At 39.8% G+C, this 22294-nt stretch overlaps 1 protein-coding gene across 2 annotated transcripts in view; it reads right to left on the bottom strand.

Annotated features, from left to right (window-relative positions):
• LOC106057963 (kinesin-like protein KIF26A) overlaps nt 1-20666 on the bottom strand; it is a 307846-nt gene extending 287180 nt beyond the window's left edge. The window contains exons 1-2 of one of the 2 annotated variants that reach the window (XM_013215332.2): nt 20437-20666; nt 18506-18882 (exon numbers count right to left, since the gene is read on the bottom strand). The gene's annotated coding sequence lies outside the window, so the exon portion shown is untranslated. The remainder of the gene's footprint in view (nt 1-18505; nt 18883-20436) is intronic. The other variant, XM_013215331.2, reaches the window with a different exon arrangement.
• Nucleotides 20667-22294: the final 1628 nt, after the last annotated feature.

Below are 22294 nucleotides of genomic sequence, written 5' to 3'. Positions count from 1 at the left end.
AATATCTTCGCCTTTGGTCGTAGTTGGTAAGTCTTTGCAAAATAAGAATTTGTTGACACATTTTTCATCCTTTATGAACCGAATAGAAGCTAGCAGCTGGGCTTGCCGCTAACGTCAGTGGATTCATCAACTTGAAGAGACCACAGCAGAGACACTTCATCGTCAGTCACGTCGAAGTGTTCGCAGATTTGATCTTGTAAATCTGACGATAAGTCTTCAATTCTGCGCGAGATATTATCATTTGACAAAGGAACTTTTTTAACTTTTTCGGCGGCATCGGGTCCAAGGATAGTTTCAACAACTATTGCTAAAGCTGTACCTTCGTTTGGTTCCTAGATTTTTATTTAACACTTTCTCAGTTTCATTCTTGCTAACGTATTTCTCCATAAATAACAATGAATAAGGTTTAGTGATAACTTGTTATTATTAGCATACACCTAAAAAATTTACATGAAACGCATCGCTTATTATTATAGTTACCAATTCAAGAACTGCTGTGCGTCTGCTAAGGCGGCCTACATTTGAGTCATTATAATAATATATGTATAGTTAAAAAATTCCATAACCTGAATAAATAACAGCCCTTTCCGTCACTATGGAGCGATCCACTACTACTACTGGTCGTTGCAAGTGGAGATGTCATCCTAACGTAAAATAAAAATTTAAGAGTAGGCAGACCTGTGTAACGCCTGCACGTGTGACGTTCTGAAAACTCCCGCGGCACACCTGCAAATCTTCGGCGGCACACTGGTGTGCCTCGGCACACAGTTTGAGAAACACTGCTCTAGGGACTTGAATTTAAAGACTTTGGTTTCCCAGAGTTTCTTCATAAACCCAGCACATGTTGAGAATCAAGCAATGTCGTTTTTAACAAAAGATAAATGCAATCATTCTGTCCAGTCCATCCTCATAGCTTTAGTCTTAATTTTAGTTTTGCCAGGAATAGAGTATACTCGTGACTAAGAAGACATCTAATGACTGGTCACACAAGACAGCGGCTAATTGACGTCTCTTAATTAAAGACAGCACACTATTGATTAACATACACTACGTGCCTAGACCGTAAACAATTGAATTAGAACAGATAGATATTGCTTTTTTAAGCTAAGACCACAAACTTTCTTTGCCTGTTATAAAAAAAAAAACACATAAAAAAGCATTTTAAAAACCCATAAAACTTAACGTCTTCTAAGTATTGGTTCTTTGCATTGAAGGGCACGCCTTAATGCCTTCTATAATGACTCGGTGGCCGGTGTCTGGGCACACACTGACAGGAAATGAAAAGGACTTGAGTTCAAGCCATATTTTAAATCAGCGTACATAGATGCCTGCACACGATGGGTAGGGACGCCTGGGGGGTGGTGGTGTTCTGTCTACTTCTGGAAGTCGATGATAGAATCAATCAATCGATAGATGATAATTAGCTGACGATGTCTACACCAGCACGCGACGTGTTGTCACGCGCGAGTCTCACGTGCCAGACCCAGATGACCATTTGATTGTAACAATACTGTCAACGTCCAGCACAGCAGAGACAATTGTTTTTGTTTGTTGTTTTCCTTTTTTTTTTTTTTATTCAAGAACCGCACATTGTTTCCATTGGACACGTCTGCACTAGTTTTGGTTTTAACCTTTTCTGGCCAAGGTCGTTTAGAACATTTGTTTCACCGAAGCTGTTCACGCTGATACTTAAGGTCATCCTGTTGGCGACTAAACAAATTTAATTTCATTTTTGACAAGACCAAACAATTGGAAAGTAGTTCTAGTTTGATCAAGTTGTATGAAGTAGTGTTCGAAATGTTGACAAAGCAAAGTAAAATATTTCTCTTCAAAGCTTACAGATAGGAACAGAACTTCTAGCGGGAGTAGTTCCCAGCGTTAGGCTGAGTAGTCCTATGAAATACTGCACTCTTGGGACTTGAAGACAAGCATTTTATATTACCTTAATGTATATATCGGTTGATTGTTAATTTTTTTAAAATTCTTAAAAGTTTTATCTAGATCTACAAAACGAAATATCGATCTGTACAGGGCCAATGCAATAAAACGTATTGGGGATAATTTTTAAGGAGGACCCGATTTTTTTTTAAAAGATAAAGTTGTATGTCCTTACGTTATATTTAGTATCACTAAGTCGTACTATAAGCGTGTCCTAATTTTGAGTCAAGAAATAGGAGGGGTGTATCTTTTTTTAAATTTCCGCCATAATATTTTTTAAACAAATATTTACAACCTATTGCCTAATAATGTGTTCCAATTTATCACATAAATAACATATTTTATGCATAGCGAAAAAATAACGTATATTTTATACATAAAAGATGTGTATTGCTTCAGCTTAATAATGTAAGCTAGCGACTATTCCTTCCCTCTAAAAGGCTTTGTAGACAAACTGGGATCGTATCACTTCATTGTATCGGCCAGCTAAGTAGATAAGAAAGAAATGTGGCCATGCTCTTCTTTCAAATGTAACCCAGATTTCATAAATACTTCAGGCGGAGCCTTTCTTCTGTGGGACACACATCTAGTGTCCCTGAATACAACAATAGCCGAAGGTAAGGGGATGGTTAAGGGGAGAGTACGAAACCTAAGGGGAGTAACTATTGACATTAACGATCAGTAAAAAAAAATAATTAAGGACTAAAGCAGACAATTAAATCCAGTAGCTCAAATCTCTCTCCTCAGCGACCCAACTAAATAGTCCTGAAGAAAGAAGCGCATTGTTCCCCATGTCAAGTGGCATCACAGCGGATGTCAAAGACACGCGGTGTCATATGGCAGCTGAGACACCAGTAGACAAACAAGCCCCAGCCGTGACTGCTAGGGCACGTTCTTCCATTCCGCTCCTCGCCTGGACCTCGAGCCGACCGATGACAGGAAGAGGGTTTAGCTCGCAAATGTCGCACTGGAGTTAAATGCTGGAGTTAAGAAGGTCTTACTCCCCACTAACCCCCCCCCCCCCATCAGAATGATGTCTAATTGAGGGGGCAAGAGTGGTCACGCCCCAAGTACAAAGACTTTCTGCTCCCTCCCCACCCCGAGTCTGCGCCAAACAAAAGTGTCTAGCAAGCCAGCTGACGGAGGGGCACACAGTGGTATGATATATCGGGAGATTAACATTTTTGAATATAATCCGATATGTGCGTGTGAGCGTGTAGGGTGGTAGGCGTGAGTCTGGAAGGTCGTGAGTGTGTTTTATCTGCTGTGAGGTGACCTGGCATCGTAGATAGAATAGAGTGTCGGGTTTAACCTGGTCTCTCTCTGTCACACACACACAAACATACATACAAATACACACACACACAGAGAAAGGATTGTTGTCTGATAGCGCAGGGAGTTAAGAATATAATCGCATTTGAAAACTAATTCAAGCATGAGCTATTTACAAGAATAGAGGCGCCCAAAGAGAGGCGGCGAGAGAGAGGCGTCTCGATGGCTTACAATGACTAATAGTACAGAGGCTTATAGGTAGAAGTGAAAACGAGGCTCGGTGACAACATTAAAGGAATTTAATGAGACAGTCTCACAGACACATGACCAGACAGTGATACAATCTCACAGACACATGACCACACAGTGATACAATCTCACAGACACATGACCAGACAATGAGACAGTCTCACAGACACATGACCAGACAATGAGACAGTCTCACAGACACATGACCAGACAGTGATACAATCTCACAGACACATGACCAGACAGTGATACAATCTCACAGACACATGACCAGACAATGAGACAGTCTCACAGACACATGACCAGACAGTGATACAATCTCACCGACACATGACCAGACAATGAGACAGTCTCACAGACACATGACCAGACAGTGAGACAGTCTCACAGACACATGACCAGACAATGTGCTATTAATATCACAGAGTGGTCAAGGTGACCAGATTATTTAGGTGAAGTTTATAGAATAGAATACATTTCGTCTTTCGTCAAAAGCCTAACAACACATTAATATTATTCTAAAACAAAATGACTGGTTTTGATCTAAACTCATACATCTTTACATCTACAAGTCTAGACGTTGTTTAAAACAATCAGAAACAAGTGACAAAATGTGTTTCAAACAAGAGGACAAAGGGAGTTATTGCTGTACACCAACTCCTATGCGGCCCAGAGAGCCAATGGTACATACACATTTTGTCACACATAATTTTAACCAAATGACTTGAAGAAATACAAATTGCATTGTTTTACATTTTAAATAGTGTAAACAGTTTCAACATACACATTTGTCAACGTAGAGTGTACATTAGAACACTCTAAGTCGCTGTGGAATATTTTAAATTCTCTGAATATTATGTTTCATTTGTTTAATACTTTCTGTATGTACAAAGTATTATGATGTCATCAAACACAAGACAAACACTGGAAATGTTTTGATCCTCACACAGAGCAAGACACACGTTATTCATTCATTGTTCATTATGTCGGATTAATTGGATTGCCCCAAGTTCCACATGCTAACAAGTTTAATGTCGTTCACATCCCGAGAAATTCACACACACACAAATCAGCAGGTTATCCATAAACGAGGTCCTTTGATTGTGGATCGCCGAAGAAAGTCATTGCCCCACCAAACAGTCTTCTCAAGCCTGTGACCTCCACTACACGTACTGGATTGTAAATGTGTCTGTTTCATGTTGTCTCAAGACTCAACTATTGTTCTATGTGGTAGTAGACAAACGTCCTCAAGTTTACAGAACGGGCTCCGTCGTCTGTCAGCTTGTCGTCAAACCATGAAGAAGCAATTAGCTCATAATGAATGTTAAAATGCAAAGGGTTTGCTTATAGAATACCAAATGTAGAGTTCTTGCACAACGTAAGAGGTTCCAACTCTAACAAGTACATTGCACAATAGATAGATTTAATCTTTAACTTAAATGTTGGATGAAACAGGACAAAGTGAATTTAAAAACTTGAATGAGTTTTGATGATTTGTAAGTAGGGTCTACAACAGTGGCACCGTCATAGAAAAAATGAAGCCAAGCATATGCATTGGAAGTCCTTGTTATCTCTAATTAAAACAAATAAGTTTAAACCTAAGTTTCTCGTTAATGTACACAGTGAAGTCTGGGTTTAAACTTAAACATTCGGCTTAGAAAAACCTGTCCCAAGGAAACAGTTTGAAAGTAAAAGCAGAAGAGGGGGGGGGGGAGGGCTGGAGACTCGTGTGAGCACTTTAAAACATCCTGACATTATTTTTAAAGGGGAGAGGGGGTTGTTTTTTTTTTGTGTGTAAGTTGGTCAGACTGAAATGTCTGGTGGAGTTCTACCTGGTTAAGACGACCATTGACCAGCGAGAGAAGAGGAAGGGTAGAGAAGGGTGAGGTGGGGAAAGATGGGTTGAGGAGGGGGGAGTGAGTAGATTTAGATTTATGTTCTGCGGTCCAGTGGAGGCGAGCAGCACGAGGCCAAGGTTAAACTGGAAGGTCGAGTTATATATATATAGAGAGAGAACTAGAAGAGAGAGAGAGAGAGAAGAGATAGTGCGAGAGAGAAGAAAGAGTGTGTGAGAGAGAAGAGAATGCGAGAGAGAGAAGAGAGGAGAGAGAGAAGGGGGAGATTATGGAGGAGAGAGAGAGCGACAGATTGTTAGTATTATAAGAATGTTTTTATAATTATTGTAAATATTTTATCTCCATTATCTCTTGTATACCATGTCAAACTATTCCAAACAATTCTGAAGACGAAGGTGAACTAGGATTTAATGTAGGTTTTCGTTGCAATGCTAGAGAAGACATGTACAATAGCAGCACTCTTATCTGGACTATTAAAAAATTATCATTATTATTATCACTTATTTTTCATGAAACGTAGGTTTTTTTTTTTAATTTTGAAACTCCCCCTGCAGTTTCCTCCCTTTTTATTACCCCCCCCCCCTCCTTAGAAAGCTGAATGCCAATGAGACAGGCGCAGAGGAAATACGAGCCTCCGAGACAATAGCTTTCACACCAACAAAGCCAAACACGAGAACCCTTGGAGGAAGTCCCACCGCTAGGCACCAATAAAATTCAAACACTAGAAGAAATATATCGAGGAAAAAAAAGTTTCTTTTCTTTGAACTACAAAACAACGTGTCTCAAGTCATTCAGTTTCTTGTTGGCCAGGCTCTTGTGGGGGGGAATGGAGGGGCACGGAGGTGTAGGGAGAAGCTTGAGGGTCACAACAATAACACCAGCAAATGGATGCACCTGGAGAGGCATGTAGGGTCTTATCTTTCTACCTCACCCTCTTGTAGTCCCCCCCCCCCCCCTCCTATTTGGAATACATTTTTCTTTTGACTTCAAGGATTGGTTTAAAATAGTTGGAGGAGAATGTTTGGTGAGAGGAAGAGAAGAGAGAGAGAGAGTAAGAGAGAGAGAGAGTAAGAGGATAAGACAGAGGAAGAGAGAGAGAGAGGACGAGAGAGAGTAAGAGAGAGAGAGAGAGTAAGAGGATAAGACAGAGGAAGAGAGAGAGAGGAAGAGAGAGAGAGAAAGAGAGAGAGAAAGAGAGAGAGGAAGAGAGAGCGAGAGAGTACGAGGATAAGACAGAGGAAGAGAGAGAGAGAAAGAGAGAGAGGAAGAGAGAGAGAGAGAAAGAGAGAGGAAGAGAGAGAGAGAGAGAGAGGAAGAGGGAAGAGAGGGAAGGAGTGGTGGTGAGCGAGGGAGAGTGAGAGAGAGGGAGGGAGGGAGAAAGAGAGAGAAAGAGAGAGAGGAAGAGAGAGAGCGTTTGAAGAGAGAAAGGGAAGAAAAGCAAAGAGTGATGGAGAGCGAGGGAGAGTGAGAGAGAGAGGGAGAGATAGAGCGCCTGAGAACAGACATACATTATTACTAACGTACACAAAATCTTTTAGTCCCCCTCCCCCCCCCCCACTCCCCTTTCGCTGCCTCTTTTTACACCCTGGCTTTGTCTCACCTCGCATGAACGCACACCCAAGTCTACAACATTAGTCCTATGGGAAAGAGAAGAGAAAACAAAAAAGTACAATGACGTCACGAGTGTAGCTGACAGCGTCCTTGACCCCAACCCAGACTTTTTTTTATTGACCAGAACAAAAAAAAATTCTTTAAACCTAATAACTAAAAGTGACGTGGTTTAACAAAACTGTATTAGTTTGAAAAGGAACTTATGTAACTGTAATAGTCTGAAGCTAAAGTTTTCCTTTCAGATCTTATGATAGATAGTGAAGATAATGAACATGTTATCTGTTTCTGTGCCCCACGGTTAACGATGGTGTCACGTGGCCAGCGCAACAGCCAATCGCCAACTAATGTATGGTGCCCATTAGATCTGGCTGGATTGGAGGTGCCCTAAAGATACAGAAATTCAAAATCCCGGTCTTCTTCAGGATTCGAAAACCCGGGACGCCTCGGTTCTGAAGCCAAGCGTTTTACCACTCAGCCACCGCGCCTCCTGAAGCTTAAAAAAGTTTTTAGCAAAACTATTTCAGTTTATTTAAAGTAAGAGATTTTCTAAGCAGATGTTGACACTATCTCACGCCTGGTCACATAGTTTGGTAAGTTTCAGAAGAGCTTTACTAGTGAACATCTAGATATCCTATTTTATTTAGCGGCAGGAAAGCTACTGGTAAGTCTGAAACTCTACTTTCAAACTTTGGGGAGGACAACTTCTTTTAGATCTTCATAATGTCTTTACACTCTCACAAACACACACCTCACACACACAGAGACACATACACACCCCACACTCACAAAAACACACACAAATACACGCATCCCACACACACAGACACCACACACACGTACCCTAACACATCACAAAAATACACGACACGCACCACACACACACAATCACAAAAACATACGTGCTCCACACACACATACAAAACACACACTCACACAAACACATCACACATTCACACACAAAAGCACCCCATTCACACCACACAAATCACACCAACACAAAAAAAACATGTACCCCACGCAAACTCACAAAAACACACGCACACCACACACACTCACAAAAACATCCGATACACAAACACACTCACAAAAACATCCGATACACAAACACACTCACAAAAACACACCCGACTGACTGTAGAGATACTTTGATATCACAAGTCCAGCCCCTTGACGACTTGACAACAAACAGAAAATTGGTTTTGAATTTGAAAGACGTTCAGGTTACATTATGATCTATGTTTGTCACGTGACTGGGTATGATATATAGCTGTAAGTCTGTGATAGGTCAACCTATGTTTGTCACGTGACTGGGTAGGATATATAGCTGTAAGTCTGTGATAGGTCAACCTATGTTTGCCTACAAATATTTTATCTAGAAAATATATGGTGTAGATCTCTATGATCTTAGAAGTTTCCACTTTGGGTTCGTGTAGAGAGAAACTCTACATTTGATCTCTAACGTACTATTCAATAAGGAATGAGCTAAAAATATGTATCTCTAAATTAATGTATGCATAAAGAAGGTAGAAAAATTTAATTTGCTCTTTCAAAGTATTTACAACCATCGATCATAAATGTCCCTTAATGAACTTCTAACCAAGGTAAAAGATAGAGAAGAGTGGAGAAAGTCGATAGATCTTTTGAGCTGCCCCAACGGTTCAACAGACTAAAGGATAGAAGAAGGTGGTGAATCATAAATGGAGCCGTCCGAAATGTCCAGACAGAAGAGAATCCATTTTGAAACAATAGTTCGGATCTCTTCCTTTAGTTTCTGTTGTTTTAAATATATTATTTTTATTTCAGCTCTCTTGACATCGTCCCAATGTCGAATTTTTTTTTGCTCTGATTATAAAAGTTGACAAGGATACAGACAAATGTGTTAGTGACTACTGTCTGATACAGACAAATGTGTTAGTGACTTCTGTCTAACTCTAAAAGTGCACCACTTTTGAACTAGCCTTTCATTGTCGTTGTTTTCAATTGTAACGTCCGTACTCTGAGGTTTTATTTTTCTTATTCCAAGTTGATTACAAGTGTCTGTGTTTGTTGTCTTGTGTGTGTGTGTGTCTTATCTTAGGAACAATGTTTAAATATACAATATTATTTTACAAAAGAACTCATCTTTCAAACAAAAATCATGTTACAAAGAAACGTATGTTACAAGCTAAGTAACTCGTGTTACGAAAAAAGAAACTTGTGTTACAAACTACGTACTCGTGTTACGAACAAACAAAAACTCATTATAAAAACGAATAATCCAAGAAAGAATGAACAATGTGTAAATTGCAATAACATTTTACAAGAAAGTCATGTTGCAAACAAAGAAACTCGTGTTACGAACAAGGAAACTCGTATTACGAACAAATGTATGAGAGAGAATTTTTGGATCTTAACTTATCATATGCAGGTCAGTGTAGTTAGTACCGTCTAGCAAAACAAGGACGACAACCCAACATAGCAATACTAGTCTAGCAAAATAAGAACGACAACCCAACATAGCAATACTAGTCTAGCAAAATAAGAACGACAACCCAGCATAGCAATACTAGTCTAGCAAAATAAGAACGACAACCCAACATAGCACTACTAGTCTAGCAAAACAAGAACGACAACCCAGCATAGCACTACTAATCTTACACTAAACAGATCGAAATAATTTCTGCAACAATCCTTTTTTTTTAAATTATATCTAAAAATAGAATATAGAATGAAACTAGTTTCTAGCCTTGTTATTTCATTTCTAGATTATTCTGATGTAAGCAAGAGTTGTTCCCCTTTCTTCTCGGGGCTGGTGCAACTATCTTTGATGTTCCTATGTAGTGTACACAAAACATAGGGCTGTCAAATTGACGTACCCTCTTTGATGTACAAAGGTCTCTGTGTGTGTGTGTATGTGTGTGTTAACATTAAGATATACGGTAGGGCTGTACCGCTACAGACTACAGAGGATTGTGTGCCACAGTGATACGGTCCTTGTATGGGCTTAATGCTATGTCTGTTATGTTTTATATTGAAACTTTTTCGATTCATTATTGACTCTGTCTCACCACACATCTCTTCAACTTCAGATTTAGATTTACATCTATCAATAGTAAGACAATGCTTCTGAAGCTTCGATCTGTAGTTATCATTGTGATACACATAGGTTCTTCCAAAGACAAGTCCCTGGTGGTCTACCAACACAGTTTAGTTGAAGCTGAGAACTTTGTGTTGATGTTGTAGGCAAACAAAATGGAAGAGAATGTGGAAGTACATCAGTCAAGACTTTTGGTAGAGGTTAATGTAAGAACGGGAGACAGATAGAGAGAGAGAGACAAAGAAAGGAGAGAGAGAGAGGGCGAGAGAGAAGAGAGAATTCGAGAGGGGAGAGAGGGAGAAAAGAGAGGGAGAGGAAAGTGACAGGAGAGAGAAAGAGGAGAGAGGCAGGAGAGAGAGAGAAGAGAGAAAGAGGAGAGAGGCAGGAGAGGGAGAGAGACAGGAGAGAGAGGAGGAGAGAATAAAGGAGAGAGGGTGGGGAGAGAAGGGGTGAGGGGAGAGAGAATAAGAGAGGAAAGAGAGACAGACAGGAAAGAGGGGGAGGAGATAGAGGAGAGAGTGAAAGGAGAGAGAAAGGGGAGAATGGGGAAGAGAGAGAAGAGAGAATGGGAGAGGAAAGAGAAGGGAGATAGGGAGAAAAGAGAGGGAGAGGAAAGAGACATGAGAGAGAAAGAGGAGACAGAGGGAGAGGAGAAAGAGAGGAGAGAGCTGACAGGGAAAGGAGAAAGAGAAGAGGGAGAGAGAAATAGGAGAAAGAGGAGAGAGGCAGGGGAGGGAGAGAGAAAGAGAAGAGAGGCAGGAGAGGGAGAGAGACAGCGTGGAGAGAGGGGGAAAGAAGAAAGGAGAGAGAGATGAGAGAAAGGAGAGAGAGGGGGAAGAGAGAGGAGAGAGAATGGGAGAGATGAGAGAGACAGGAAAGAGGGGAAGGAGAGAGAGGATAGAGACGGGAGAGGGAGAGAGAAAGAGGAGAGAGAGAAAGAGGAGAGAGAGAGGGGTGAGAGAAAGATTTTTTTTTCACGACAAAGAAATTCATTCTTCCCCCACGAATATCAGACCTGGGTGTCCAGGGTGTCCTGGGGACCAGAGAACTCTGCACGTGGTCCGAAGATTATCAAGACTTAAAAGTTGGGCTTTACTACTGCTCGGTGTTCAGTTTTTAATCCAGTTGATAAGGGATCACTTGCATGGGAATTAACAAGACTAGAGAAGAGTAGCGATCAGGGGGAGACGAGCGTGTTTTTTTTCCATAAAACTTTCTATTGATTATGTCTCTTTGTTTCAGAGAATTGAGTCATAGCTGTCTCTTTCTCTCAAAGATGCCAATAAATCCAGGGGAATCCCCAGCACAAATCCAATAACTTTAGCATCTCTCTCTCTCTCTCTCTCTTTTCTCTCTCTCTCTCTCTCTCTCTTTCTCAATTTCTCATTTTCTCTTGTACCTCTATCTCACCAAACTGCAGTATTTTAAGTTCTAAATATTTTTTTCTCTATCTTTTCTAAATAGAAATACTGATATTGCGAGTCTGTTTTCCCAGACCACAGCGTGAGCTAAAAAAAAAAAAAGGACCTCCGAAAGTTTGACCAGTGGTGAAAAAATAATCAATTGTGAGTGGTTAAGCGCTCGGCTTCCGAACCTGGAGTCCTGGGTTCGAATCTCAGTGAAGACTAGGATTTTGAATTTCGGGATGTTTAGGGCGCCCCTGAGTCCACCCAACTCTAATGGGTACCTGACTTTAGTTGGGGAAAGAAAAGGCGGTTGGTCGTTGTGCTGGCCACATGACACCCTGCTCGTTAACTGATGGCTACAGAAAAAGATGAACTTGAAACATCTGCCCTAAGGGACTGAAACTTTTTGTGCTTTTAGATACTTTGTACATCTCACATTTTAAACTTAACTCCTTCTCTCCTAAGAGAAGTGAACTACAAATGAACACGATTCCGTCGGATCATGGAAAATAACTACGGAAAGAGTTAATCTACAGCAAGTGTTAACAGGGAATGGATGGAGTAGTAAGAGGGAAGGAGTGACAAAAAGAGACAGAGATTATAAAAGAGAGAGGGGAGGGGGGGGGAGATACTTAATTGACAGTTCAAGGATGTCCGCTGTATCTATAGAGTCGCCTTCCTTGCCTAGTCATGTGTCAATGATACATCTTAATGAGGTTACGGGGCGGTCATTGTTCAACGTAGCCAGATGACTGTCCCAATATAAAACAGCTGACTTAAAGCGAAGGGACTATTAGATCAACACACTTCTCCATCGTTCAGGTTTAAAACAACAAAGGTGCGGGGGAGTGCGGGTGTGTGTGGGTGGCAGGGACGACACATCAATGGGGCACGACTAGATTGGCAACACAATTCCTTTCCAACTTTCGCTATCAAATTGTTTTAATGCTAATGATTACATTCTTAGAATAATTAGAACTACAAGTGATGAAAGTATTCTAGGATCTCAATACAAAAAAGATGATGGCCATTAGTTGGCGGAACTTTTGTTGTGCTCGATGATTTGACATTACATGGTTCAAAACTTCGTCCGGATTTAGAATAGGGAAGTCTTGGGTTATTTTGTCGTTACGAGTGGTTGAGGTAAAAAAAATAACAGAAGAATTAGTAAAAACCTAAAGGCCTAAAAATGTTTTAATTAAATTTATAAAACTAAATTTTCAACAAAAAATGATCGTATATATATATATATATCTATGATAAATATTAATGGCGGCAACCAAGACACATACACCTCGCTATTTCTTATTCTAACTCCTGCTATAACCATAACTCCTGTTATAAGCCTAAAACTTGTTATAACCCTAACCCTTAAACCTCATACGAACTCCTAATAAATTCTAGCCATTGTGCTATACTTAAGTGTAATCCAACAATTATCCCAACCCTAAACCTTAACTCACAGCTCTAAACCTTAACTCACATCTCTAGACCTTAAAGAACATAAAAAAAAATCTCATAAATCCCTTTAACAAGAGGGATTAAAACAAACCAGTTTGAAAAATGCAATGTCATTGTTTGGTTGTGCTCGAGTCCTTGTAGAGAACATACACATATTACCATAACATAAAATAGATCCAATTGTCTCTGCGATACATAGAACTAACAGAGCATAATTAGTGGAATTGATCATAATATAAATGCATAAAAATAATAGTTGCTAGACTCCATTACTAAATAATATATCAGCTAACAAGTCCATGTTATCGGGGTGTGCCTCTTTTATCAGACTAATTAAGACAACGCCTAGATAGTCGCTCGCCCAATTAGGCTCAACATTTGAGCGCACGGATCCAGAAACGAAGTCTCGGTGCTCTAAGCTTTTATTTGGGATTTGACGTCGACCCCTGGTTCCTACTAACTAGATCTTGTGTCGTGAGGCTTTGCATGGAGGAGGACGACCCCTGGTTCCTACCAACTAGATCTTGTGTCGTGAGGCTTTGCATGGAGGAGGGTGACCCCTAGTTCAAACTTCAAACCAACTAGATCTATGTGTCGTGAGGCTTTGCATGGAGCAGGGCGACCCCTAGTTCAAACTTCAAACCAACAAAATATTGTGTCGTGAGGCTTTGCATGGAGCAGGGCGACCCCTAGTTCAAACTTCAAACCAACTAGATATTGTGTCGTGAGGCTTTGCATGGAGCAGGGCGACCCCTAGTTCAAACTTCAAACCAACTAGATATTGTGTCGTGAGGCTTTGCATGGAGCAGGGCGACCCCTAGTTCAAACTTCAAACCAACTAGATCTTGTGTCGTGAGGCTTTGCATGGAGCAGGGCGACCCCTAGTTCAAACTTCAAACCAACTAGATATTGTGTCGTGAGGCTTTGCATGGAGCAGGGCGACCCCTGGTTCAAAGTTCAAACCAACTAGATCTATGTGTCGCAGTGTAAAAAGGGTTGGAACTGTTTCTCAATAGCACGAATATGTTATGTAGCCATGGCAACGTCTAGACGCCTCTCCGCCATAAATAAGGTTTGAGGAAATTCAATTCTAAAAAAATGTATTGGTTTTGCAAGGGTTCGAAGCAGAGACCTTTGAGTTACACATTCGAATGTTTCCCCCCTCAGCCACAATGTTTAATGCCCTAAACTGTTCGTCACTTTAAAGATTTGGGTTCACCCTACTATCCATGTCCATAGCATACATTACTTGTGAGATACAAATATGTGTAACTGTGTCGCTAAATGAAGCACTTTTCAATGCGATTATTTATTCAATTAAATTAACGAAGTTTTCTAACTGAATGATCTCTAACGTTTCTGATTGGTTATTTCCCTCTTTTGGCGTTCACGTGACTAATGAGGTCAGAGTGACAAGTTGATGAATGAACCGTTCACCCGAGGAGGAGGGGAGAGAAAGAGTAGATGAGGGAAAGGGAACAAGTAAAGGAAAAAGAAATCAACTGGAGAACGTGAAATGTTTAGATTGCGTTTAAAGAAATGGGAATTTATATCAATAAGTACGTGTCAAGGAAATGCAGAAGATGATAAAATAAACTCGCCATTATTCTGGTAATACTTTCAAAACTACATTCCTCTATCACATTCTCAACTCAGGAAGTAATGATGGTCAGAGAGAATCAACGGAACAAACTACATTACACGTCCATTACACGTCCATTACACGTCCATTACACGTCCATTACATGTCCATTACACGTACATTACATGTCCATTACACGTCCATTACATGTCCATTACACGTCCATTACACGTCCATTACACGTCCATTACACGTACATTACACGTTCATTACACGTACATTACACGTTCATTACACGTCCATTACACGTACATTACACGTACATTACACGTTCATTACACGTCCATTACACGTAAATTACACGTCCATTACACGTCCATTACACGTTCATTACACGTCCATTACACGTACATTACACGTACATTACACGTCCATTACATGTCCATTACACGTACATTACACGTTCATTACACGTCCATTACACGTCCATTACACGTTCATTACACGTCCATTACATGTCCATTACACGTCCATTACACGTCCATTACACGTTCATTACACGTCCATTACACGTCCATTACACGTCCATTACACGTACATTACACGTCCATTACACGTCCATTACATGTCCATTACACGTTCATTACACGTTCATTACATGTCCATTACACGTCCATTACATGTCCATTACATGTCCATTACACGTCCATTACACGTCCATTACACGTCCATTACACGTTCATTACACGTCCATTACACGTCCATTACACGTCCATTACACGTTCATTACACGTACATTACACGTTCATTACACGTCCATTACACGTCCATTACACGTACATTACATGTCCATTACACGTCCATTACACGTCCATTACACGTTCATTACATGTCCATTACACGTCCATTACACGTCCATTACACGTACATTACACGTACATTACACGTCCATTACACGTCCATTACACGTCCATTACACGTACATTACACGTACATTACACGTACATTACATGTCCATTACACGTCCATTACACGTACAGTTCGACTTCCCGAAGACATTGTTTAGCGCATTTCCAATTCTGGACAACATTTACAGAGCTGAGGCCTTACCTTACAGCTATCAAGCAGGTTTACTCTACATTTATCAAGTAGTTTTACCTTAAATGGGCTTATGACAGTAATGGTATATGGTCTTCGTACCAGCTACACAATACCCTCGTCAACACTTGGCTATTTCACTCATCTGATAGACCTTTATATATTAGCTACGCAGAAATAAGGGGCAGAACTTGTGGCTTACAGCATCCCACTTTTCCTAAAAAAAAACATAGCCTAAGTTTTTTTTTTCAGTTTTTTTTTTTGTTTCGCACTCAACTGACCTCCCAGAACAAGTAGGCTACCAGTCTATTATTGTATTTAAAAACTGACAAGCAGAGTTTGGTGAGATGTAAGGGGGGGGGGGAGTGCACAGGTGGGAATGTTTACCTTGAGAAATGTGAATTATGATAAATATAAACATATGCCATGATTGGCTTGTTTCTGATCACGTGGGATTTCGCGGCCTAGCAACATTACGCCGAGTCCATGGTGACGAAAGTGGGCCGAGATTTACATCAAGGGGAAGGTACTCACAATTAAAAAGTATTCAAGCTGTGTTCAATGGTAGCAAAAGAAAAAAAAAGTTGAATGTGTTTAAACACAACCACGGGAGTAGAGCGAGAATAAAGTGTTCTTTCTCGTGGTGTTAATGTTGGCTACAGGCTACCTTTTAGTCCTACCCTCTGACGTCAAGTGTTTGTGTGTATGTGATAGCCTATGAGCGTCATGGCCTTTGCATATTTGCACGTGCAGCCCGCGAGACACATTTGGGTTGAAAAACATACAAATGTGATCATGATGTGACATACAAAAACACAGGACAGTGTGTCGCCCGGACACAACATGCTTCACTGTGACACCTGATCTAAGCAGTTAGTCAAGGCATTATTCAGATCCACAAATTTCTTTCCCTAATATCTGGACAGATGCACACAATATGTGACATATTTCATTTAGATTAACAACAGAGTGAACAGAGTGGGTGTCTAACCTGCCTACAATCTACTTGCAGGCTAAGTATGGGAAAAACAAAAGATGTTAGGCCAAGGGCCCGCCAAGGGGCTATTTCTGCCATTCTTTTGTTTATCAACATACATGACATTACGAATAAGTTGTCATCTTGGCCTATACGCAGTGGATAGAATTTTACAGAGCAAAAACTTAGGTTGTAAAGTTGTTCGGCAATGAATCCTTTTTGGTCCCACCATACTGTTTGCCCAACTTATAAGGCGCCACCTCTGCTTTTTATCCTACTTCCCAGCACTCCACCCCTATTTCTTTTAAATTATCTGTCTTTTTTTTTTTTTTTTTTTTTTTTTAATTTATCATTTCGTTTAAGAATTAGAGTAAGCGTTAGTTTATTCAAATGAAGAACTTGGCGAGAGGTTTCCCTGTCAATATTTGAAAACATGAAGAGAATAAGAACTCCCCCCCCCCCCAGCGATGATCTTGGCACGTCATCTCTCTAACCACTCCACTGGCTTCTTTTTTTTAATGTGGTTGTTAAAGTCGTGTTTTTTAATCCCATCAAACGCATTCCTAGAGACACCTTTCAGTCACCTGTTGACAATAAGTACTGTGTACAAGATACCTAGGTATGTACTGCAAATATATTATCGCTTTCAAGGTAAGATATATTTTTAAAAAAAAAATTGTTAAAGCGATAAATTGTGGATTATTTTTTTTTTAAATACGCTTTAAATTTCGTCTAATCTTATAGTTAGGGTTAGGGCTATAGATCCGATTAGGTCAGAAACAAAAAACTTGTTTCATTTTAACCCAAAAAAAAAAAAGATGTTGCTGAAGGTGTTGGGTGGGAGTACAGGGTCTGGGTGTCTGGGTTTCTGGGTTTAATAAAGTAGCCGAGAATAGTGTTTTCTTTGACATAATGAATTGGTTCTATTGGAGACTTCTAGACTGGAGAGCTAGGAATGGCGCGCTGTTTGGGTAGGCTACTGGTGTATAGAGGGCATATTGATGAGCCTTGGTTTGTATTTGTATCAGTGTACGTGATGTCAATGTGCATGATGTCAGTGTACGTGATGTCAATGTGCATGATGTCAGTGTACGTGATGTCAATGTGCATGATGTCAGTGTACGTGATGTCAATGTGCATGATGTCAGTGTACATGATGTCAGTAGTTTGTCTTCATTACACTGATGTGTTCATTACAGAAGTCATGTTCTTAAATCTCAAATATCGAGCTTCCATTTAAAAACTCGGACATTTCACTCAAAATGCCATTCAATTCTACGTTTCCACACGCTGGTCCAATGTGGCTGGGGGGGGGGTCAGATATAGATCTAGCTGGTCCATTGTGGCTGAGGTCAGATATAGATCTAGATCTAGGTAATTCTTCAACACAATAAATAGCCCATATAGATTTCTAGGTGTTATGACTGCTTTTTATTAACGCTGAGAATGTAAATAAGTAAAAATAAATGGTCTTGTTTTTTGTTAGTCACGTGACAAGTTTTACATCTGCAGTTCACAAATATCATGTGATTAATGTAGAGCTTTTTTTTTAATGACAATTGTTATCCTTTTAAGTGTTAGGTTTTTCTCGTGTCACTTTTGAATAGGCTATAAATCAAAATTAGCGAAACGTATAAAGGAATGGCGGTTGTCGTCTTCTAAATTTATGGAAGGGTGGGGGGGGGGGGAGAAGTAGTAGAGTACAGAGCTAAAAATAACGGAAATATCGCTAGGATAGGTCACCAGGTGCGGCTCGCACGCTTTGCACTCCGTAGCGACGCCGCTGGAGCAAAGCACGAATACATTTTATGCAAATATAAGGCGTGAATAGATCTATTTTTTTCTAAAAGGGGAAAAAGGTGCGCGTACAAAATTAATGCATCCTTCTAGTAAGCGCCGCTGATAAAGTAAACACACATTCACATAGGCATCTTTTTTTTTTTTTGGTACTTTTAAAAGGTAGAAAACTTTTGAAGTTACCTGGCCTCTGATGGTAGACTTCCATGTACAAACTCCAGACTCCCATTCCGTTCCACCGAATCTCGCAATGTATCCGAGGATATAATCCACAGTTCTAAACAAATGTAATCCAAAAAGGTGATCCGTGAAAGAAAAAGATAAGCCAACACTCGAGGGGCGATACGCCCCGGGCCTCACAGCGGGTACTCCTTATCCAACAATCCGACTGCGTGGCGACCTAAAGGTGCTGGCGGTGTACAGCCTGCAGCCTTCGCTCATTACTCCATGGCTGCAAGTTGTAGTCACGTGCAAGAACAAAGTACCGTAGTCCACAAAAATAAATATAAAAATCTATCTCTGGAAATATCCTATTTATACCTACTTTCACTTTCTAATTTCTAAATAAAAATAATGGTATTAATAATAATAAAGGTGCTGATTAATCATATGTGGAAATAAATAGCTTTTGGGGATTCCACACTAAAAATTAATTACAGTAATCACTTTCACGTGTTTTTTTTTTAATTCTATTAACTTTCTTGAACTTACAACACAAATCAATAAGAGAGACAAAGAAGACAAAGCGATATGAAGAAACGTGGCAGAAATTAAAGAAAAGCTTTAAAAAGAGGACGAGAGGTCATCTGAAACTAAAGCAGCGACGTTTTACATTTTAATGTGAGAACTTTATCCCCCAAGAACTTATTCTGGTCAGAAAACTAGATCTCGATCTAGAGATTCTACCTTTCTACAGTGTATAACAAAAAGCAATACGACTTGAAGCCAGGTGTGAGACCTACTTCTCACACTGCCTTAACCTCGGGTCACACTTGACAGACTATGGTAGGGCACTCCAGGAGTCGTACCCTGTTCAATTCACTTATTGGCGATGCGCGCAATCTAGAGAAGATCTTCCAACACTGCCCACTGACACAATGACCTGGACATGATCTTTGAATAACTTATAAGCTTCCAGTAGAATACATTCCACTACAATAAAGAGTCGCATTGTATTGTGTGTATGTGTCAACAAGATACGAATTAAATGATCGATCTAGATAAATAGAATGTCTTATACACACTTAGAGATCTAGAACTTAGTACGGTCTTAGTAAGAAGATAAACTATGCAGCTTTTTCATAGCCTACTAATCAAGATGCTGCTCCACCAAAAAAATACCAGAAAATAAACTACTGTCTATATTCTATACTCTATACACTATACTAGCAGTACAAAACATTCTGAAATACCCTCATGGACTATTCCAAAATATATGCATATAGAACAGAACTATATAAAAGTATTACAACACTTGGTTAAATATGACATATTATATATTTTCTTTTGGTCATATAAAAAGTATAAGATTAAAAACGTTTACTTTCAATGGAATAAATGTTTCATCTATTTTTTTTTAATATACATTAGTAACCAACAGATGCTTCAATAACCTTCACGACACAATCAATTAGCAAGAAAAGCTCAAGGTAAACTCGTGACGTGAGCGACTGGATGTCAAGTTAACCTGAATGTTGAGCAAAAATAACTTTCAACTAGACGCAATGGAAAATATTAAAAACAGAAAAGAAAAAAAGGTAAACGAAACTAAGACTGAAACAAATAATTTGAATCTTTAGAAAAGTTGCAAAGTTGGTTTGTATTCTAGATTCTAAATCTAGCTAATCAATGGGATTATTGAAACACTAGATCTCTAGGATCGAGATCTGGATCTAGAATTGGGGAGGATCAAATGGTTGTCACTTTTCCCTCTCCAAAGCCTAAGTTGAATGCACTGACTATTATCTAGATCTAGAGTCCAGTCCTAGCACAAGCACTATCACAGTTTTCAATTGAATGAACACCACGCCAAAAATAGAATGCAGACATGGATTTTTCAGACTAGGAATTGCACTAATAATCCAATCTATTGAGCGTCAATACTTTCCACGCACATTTATTTTTTCATCCATTAACGGAACTTATTCAATGGAGTAGCATTTGAATGTACCTTTTATTTTGTGAACACACAACAGAACCAGAAGACACACAAAATATTCCTTCCTGTGCCCCCCTCGCTACTGAGTCTTGTTTCTCAACTACACTCGTCCCAGGGCTCGCTACCTCGCCGTCGCGCTACCCAGCGTAGCCTAAAGCAGAGCCTCTTGTCTCCCTTTCACGCCCCTCTCCCTCTCTCTCTAAAAAAAAGAAAAAAAAATCCCTTGTGATCCCAGCAAATCGCGTTCACTAGGATAGCAGGACGAGCCCGCTCGATAGTCTCGTGTATCACAGCCACGCGATCGCTCGCGCACTCATTCAGTCCGTGGAGTTTCACATCTGCTAGTCCAGAAATAAAGTTGGGTGCAAGGAATTTGTTTGTTTTTTTGATTTTTGGTGACTTAGAGCTAGATCTAAATCTAGTACGATTTAGAAAACGGAAAAGGATAAAATATTGCATATTGAACACTAAAACCTATTTGATTAAATATTTATATACCATCCAAGACGTTTTACAAGACATTGAGAATCTCTAGCAATTTTTTTTTGCTCGGAATTTAAAAGAACTTGCCATTTCCAATCTTGTTGAAAAGCGTACAAACAAACTTAGCTCAATTTAGCACGAGTTCTTTATAACTACTAGATCTATTTAAATATTTTTATCTTGGAAGTCGGCCGGTCCGTTGCTATAGATCTAGCCATGTTAAACAAAGAGACATGTGATATATAGACACATTAGACTTCTAGAGACAATCAGTACACAGAGGCCTACCTCAAGACACATTAGACTTCTAGAGACAATCAGTACACAGAGGCCTACCTCAAGACACATTAGACTTCTAGAGACAATCAGTATACAGAGGCCTACCTCAAGACACATGAGACTTCTAGAGACAATCAGTACACAGAGGCCTACCTCAAGACACATGAGACTTCTAGAGACAATCAGTACACAGAGGCCTACCTTAAGACACATGAGAATTCTAGAGACAATCAGTACACAGAGGCCTACCTCAAGACACATTAGACTTCTAGAGACAATCAGTACACAGAGGCCTACCTCAAGTCACATTTATAAATATCTATATCTGTGTATGTTTGTATGGGTATCTTCAATCACAAGATTATATATAAATATATAAGATTTAAATAAGGTGCTCTGTAAATAAATTTAAAAATATTTTAGTTAAATATTTATCAATCAATTATCAATTTTTTAATCTGTCGTCCAAACTTTTTTTTTTATCTTCAAAGTACTTCCTGAGGAGATACACTTACACACACACACAAACACAATTTTACATACATAGGGGAAAAAAACAGATTTTTGGCGCACTCTGTTACTGTTTCTCTAACAGAAAAAAAAAAACAACATCTGTGTCCATTTGTGAAAAGTGTCATTGGTCAACAATCCTTAGTTCGTCAAGTATACCTCACCCACTGGCGGATCCAGGGGGGGGGCGGTAGGGGCGATCGTCCCCCCCACTCGGCCGACCCCCCCCCCCCCCCGAAGGGAGGGCGGACGAACTTTAGTATAGGATTCACACAATTTGTATACGAATTTATAACTTATGTTAAAAATATATACTAATTATTTATATTTCAACCTATTTTTAGATTATTTCGCCCCCCCCCTCTAGTATGTTGGCCGATTTGGTGGGGTCAGGAGGGGGCGATGGTATCAATCCCGCCCCCCCCCCCTTAACTTTCGAGTGGGGGGCGGTCCAATTTATTGGTAGAAATCACAGCCTGCTAACAAAATCAATTAAATATCTATATCCTTGTAACTTGTTAATGATATTTTAACCGATCTTT

The sequence above is a fragment of the Biomphalaria glabrata genome, chromosome 3 (genome assembly GCF_947242115.1).
Source record: "Biomphalaria glabrata chromosome 3, xgBioGlab47.1, whole genome shotgun sequence".
NCBI classification, from domain to species: domain Eukaryota; kingdom Metazoa; phylum Mollusca; class Gastropoda; family Planorbidae; genus Biomphalaria; species Biomphalaria glabrata.
The sequence above is the reverse complement of the archived record's forward strand: the minus strand, read 5'-3'. Positions and strand labels throughout refer to the sequence as shown.